The sequence below is a fragment of the Ailuropoda melanoleuca genome, chromosome 8 (genome assembly GCF_002007445.2).
Source record: "Ailuropoda melanoleuca isolate Jingjing chromosome 8, ASM200744v2, whole genome shotgun sequence".
NCBI lineage: Eukaryota > Metazoa > Chordata > Mammalia > Carnivora > Ursidae > Ailuropoda > Ailuropoda melanoleuca.
Genome location: NC_048225.1, coordinates 23324982 through 23330251, shown reverse-complemented (window position 1 = coordinate 23330251; position 5270 = coordinate 23324982). Strand labels below are relative to the sequence as shown.

Genomic DNA, 5270 nt, shown 5'->3' with positions numbered 1-5270 from the left:
ATGGGCAATACCAGTAATTTCAAATTTATTAAACAAAAATTCAACTTTTAAAAGATTGCAAGAAACTTTGGGGCAAAATTAAAAATAATAGGACTGTCTTAATAAAAAGAAATTCTTCGGAAAAATATCTGTGACAGTTTTAGAGTTTGCTATAGCTAAGAAACTGATTAAAGTATGTAAGATTTACCAAGAATAATTACTTTGCTTATGTTTCTTAATGTTCAGAAAATTAATATAAAGAAGTTTTAAAATTTTGGCCCTAATGTGCACAAATATGTGACTTTTCTTTGTCCTTCAGAGAGTTTTGAAAAGTCTTTTTGAATAGAATTATCTATGAGTGGGCACACATACACTGAGATTGGAACGATACAGAGAAGATAAGCATGGTCCCTGCACCGGGATGACACACAAATTCGTGAAGCGTTCCATTTTTTTTAAACAGGTGATGGGGATGAAGGTGTGCACTTGTCATGATGAGCCCTGGGTGATGCATGGGAGTGTTGAATCACTATGTTGTACACATGAAACTAATATTACACTGTATGTTAACTAAATGGAACTAAACCAAAAACTTAAAAAAAAAAAAAAAGAAGAAGAGGGGCGCTTGGGTAGCGCAGTCGTTAAGCGTCTGCCTTCGGCTCAGGGCGTGATCTTGGCGTTCCGGGATCGAGTCCCACATCGGGCTACTCCGCTGGGATCCTGCTTCTTCCTCTCCCACTCCCCTGCTGTGTTCCCTCTCTCGCTGGCTGCCTCTCTGTCACATAAATACATAAAATCTTAAAAAAAAATAAAGAAGAACCTTATTCTTTAGAACAACAGAAGAACGACCTATGAATACATAAAGCCAACTTCTTAAATCAAGAAATCACCCATGGAATATTTTCTCCTTTCCTTTCCATTAGGGTATCTCCTCTCCTTCTTTCAGGGCCAGTTCAAGCCTGACCTGACCAGGAGCTATTTCTCTGAGCCTTTTATACATCATGGTTTGCTCATCACCTGAATCATCTGTGAGTGATGTTGCTATTATGGCCACATCATATTCAAGGAAGAAATGCTAGATGTCTGGGCTTTAGGTGAGGGTGAGGAGGGATACAAACGGAATGTATGCCTGTGGCAACTCAACTGGTGTTATAATCTTCTTTCTAGCAGCAGAAAGAACTCTTGCAACAGTTCTGGTCCTGCAGATGGCAAGAAAGGTCGGGTGGGAGTGGGGGAGTTTGGTGGGGACTTTCCCTTTGGTTGATCAGAAAGGATGAGAGATGAGGTTAGGAGGGGAATATATAAGATTATAAGAACGAAGAATTAGGTTTATTCTACAATAGTTACATTGGCAAATATGATATATTAGCACTATAATAGCCAAAAGAAAGTGTCAAAATCAAGGGCATTAAAGAAAAAGAAGAAAACTTCTATCACAGTAGGAAAATAAGGAAAACAGGAAATGAACATGGCTGTTGGAAAGGTTTATTTATTTTGATAATATTTCATCTTAGCAGAGCCTAAAATGTGATGTGTTAACATTCATTAATAGAAACTGATCAAAAAGGAAAGTTGCCAATAGAGCTGTAATGCAGAAAGATTGGATGAGTGTAAGTAACGCTGCACAAAAATGGGTTTTTAGAGGTTCCTGTGGGCACATCACCCCTGGCATAGACTTTTGACAAAAACAACAACAGCAAAAGGCCCTAGTGATTTTAAAATGAGGTTATTGATACAAATGCATGCTGGAAATGAAGGTACAATTAGCATTTAAATATTTAATATTAGGCTAAGAGCATTTTGAATCAACTATATTTTATGTACATATAAGATAATGTCTTAGAAGGAATGTAATCTCCCAAATCCTTTATGAGGGGCATGATCCTTGGAGACACTGGTTTTTGTGACATCCTCATATCCTGACAACATATAGAGAGGGAAAAAATAAACAAAAATATAAATAGATAAATAAGGCAGAGTTCTAACTTCAACTAGGTAGAAAGAATACACAGTTTTCTTCCAAACTACCCTCTCAGATATGAAGATGAGTGAGAAAGGAGAGAATGTTAGCTTTGGCAAATGAGTATGTTTAGATTCTCCCAACTTTCTTGGACTGTCTTACTTTTAAAATAATGATTAAGAGGAATTTAGGAAACCTAATATGTTGTAGAGAGGCTTTCAGATTAGGACTTAGGAGACTTGAATTGTTTGTTTGTTTGTTTTTATTCCAGACAAGATAGCAGTGACCTTGGACAAAGTATTTGACCCATGGGTCTAAGCTTCTTCACCTCTCAAAAAAAAAGTTGTACAAGATGACAGCTGAGATAGTTTCTGACATTTCATTTTAAAACCTGTGTGGTGATAATAGGGCCCATTTATCCAAATGGAAAGATGCAAGGGGTAGAACTGATGAGAGCAAAGGAACTGTCCAGGGTGCTTAGAAACACTGAGTCTACTCGTTCTCCGGAGTGATGACCAGAAGCTACAATATGATTCCATCTGTTATTCATCCAGCATTTCTACTATGTTAAATACATAGCAAACTATTCTGTCAGTATCAGCTGGATATAATTCAATATGAGATCAATTTCCTTTTCTCAAGAGGAGAAATTACATATTGAGAGTCATCTCTCTTCTGTCTCCAGCTAGTTGCTAATCTTTAGACTCGTCATCTCATTCAATAATTATTAGAGGAGGATATCATAGTAGTTTTCAAGGCATACCTGTGGTATTGACTTTCCAGAAGCCATATCAGGAGTTAGGAAGATGTATACACTGTTAAAGAGGTAGGAGGGAGAGAGACTTTGAAAAACATATATTTGATCATGGTACAAAAATAAAGATAAAGGAAAGAGGAAGAGGAAGAGATGTAGGACAGATCAGGGGAGGTAATTATAATTAAGCAATGCTCAGTTGCCTGACCAGGATACATGGGAAGGGGTTGTTGGTGTGTATGTGTTGTTTGTGTGTGTTATTACGGCATAAGCTTGTACTCTGGGACTAGATGCTGCAGCTTCTAGTGGGCATGTGGTGAGTAGAGGGTGCAATGGGAATGTGATGCTGGTGAGTCTTAGATGCAGGCCTACTGAGCAAGAAGTGGGGGAGATGAGAACTCCTTGAAGCTAAAAGACTCGCACCATGTCAATATCTTGAAATTCTACTCTCGTACCTAATGTTTCTGCCTGGATCGTCCTTCATCTCATGCCACCTTGACCTTTGCTTCCTTTCTTGTTCTAGGCTGAGCTTGAAGCCAAAGTTTTAATCACTTGGACTCTGGGGCCCTGTATTGTTGTGAGAGCAAATGTCATCTTTTCCAGTCAACCCTCCCACTGACCCCAGGCCTGAGATGTCTTTTCACTCTCGAGTGCACAAGATGGCAACCAGAAATTCAGTCTGGTAATTATCACAGTACAAAAAGGCTTTCACTCCATTTCATCCCTATAAGTGGCACACCATTTCTACGGAGCTTACACACAGGATTTCATGGGGTACTGGGCTTCGAGGGGTATATAAGAAATTGATACTACGTTAAACTCAAATTTACTCCTTCTTTTCAGTGACCACGGCTTTATCTCGTGGCCTGTATTCTCTGCCTAACCCTCCTTCCCTGAGACATGCACTCTCCCAAACACTCATCACATTCTCATGCACATGAACTTCGGGTAGGCACAATCATACCCTATATACCAGCTTTCCAGATATATACTCAGACATACTTGAATCCCAGTAGTGGGTAAAATTGAAGTTTCGATTCAAGGTGTCTCCTTATAAGTACGAAGTGTTCCCTTCTAGGGTAGAGGAAAAGGTGTGTAGGCAGCAAGCTCTCAAGTTGCTAAATTTGCTGGCATCAATATCCAGGCAAAGGGCTATAGACTGTACACTCAGTGTGACCAGTCGAGATTTTTAGGCACGTGTGACGCTCAAATTGACATGGCAGCCTCACTGGGGTCACACTGCTGTGGCACCGAAGATTCTCCAGGCAGAGTTTGGTAAGAATTAGATAGTATCAGTGTCCCTGCTTAACACAGAAGGAATTTAGTTTCAGCAGAGGGTTTGGAGAATGCACGAGATAACCAAGAGAGAAGCCCCACCACGTGAACTTATCAAATGGAAAAAATTAATAAGAATTAACCCTCAAGACACATGGTGGCTAGGACTCTTTTTGGGTACACTGGATAGCAGGTTACAGGAGGAATTGGGGGGAGGATAACACAGGAACTATGGAAATGACAGAAAGAGCTGTGATTCCATTATCTTAGGCTGAGAACAAATGAGAGAGAACATTTTGAAAGCTGTTTTGCTTTTCTTTCTTTAGCCTATATCAAGTTTGAGGTTTTTGTAACAGTCACGGGAGGCTGTGCGGTAGGTGGTCAAAAATGTGAGTTTGGATTTTGCTTGAGAAGGCAGCCTCAGGATTATTTAACACCCTGCATGTGATTTTGATTTCCTCCTATTTTTATGTCTCCTGGGTATTTTCCCCTTATTTAGATGATTTCTTATATATTTATCTAGTGTTTCTAGGGATTTCGTAGCTGGGAGGTTTTCAGATCCTCAGTGTGCCATATTGGGAGAGGCAGCCCTGGCAGTATTGGACATTTATAAATACTCTTAGGTAGATGAATTAACTGAAACAGTGGATCACGAATACATTTGATGGTAAAGCTTTCCACAAAATGGGCCAATAAGAATGGCAAAATAAGCAGTAGGGAAAATAGTGGTGGGATTGCGTGACTGAAAGTAACGGGGAAGCTGTAGGGTGGGGGAAGGAGGCACCTTTATGGAGGTTCATAGAAGATGAGCAGGGAAGGAGGTCTGAGATGGGGAATGATGTTTGGAGATTGTTAGGTCTTTTTTTTTTTTTTTTTTTTTGGTAGGCACCACACCTGATATGGAGCACAATGCAGGGCTTGAACTCATGACCCTGAGATCAATATCTGAGCTGAGATTAAGAGTCTGAGGCTTAACTGACTGAGCCACCCAGGTGCCTCACGTTAGGACACTTGTAAGAAACCAGTTTCTAGAGGTGATGAGAGAAGAACACAAGTTACAAGGGTTTGGGGAATGCGTGGGAGGAGACCAAGAAATGTGACCGTGAAAGCAAGGTGAGAGGAAAAAAATGGTAGTTTGGGTGGGAAACAAATTTGAAGAGGTTTTTCTTTTTTTTTTTTTAAGGTAAGGGAGGTCGTCAATTTGAAGCTTCATTCACGCCTCCGCTAAGTGTCATCTAGGGTTTCAGGATAAATCAAACGTTGCTTATTAACTGTCTCCTCTGATTCATATTGGACATTAAA

At 39.9% G+C, this 5270-nt stretch overlaps 1 pseudogene; it reads left to right on the top strand.

The window, feature by feature from the left end:
• The first annotated feature begins 337 nt into the window (after nt 1-337).
• On the top strand, nt 338-435 carry LOC117803673 (annotated as a pseudogene).
• The last annotated feature ends 4835 nt before the right edge of the window (nt 436-5270 follow it).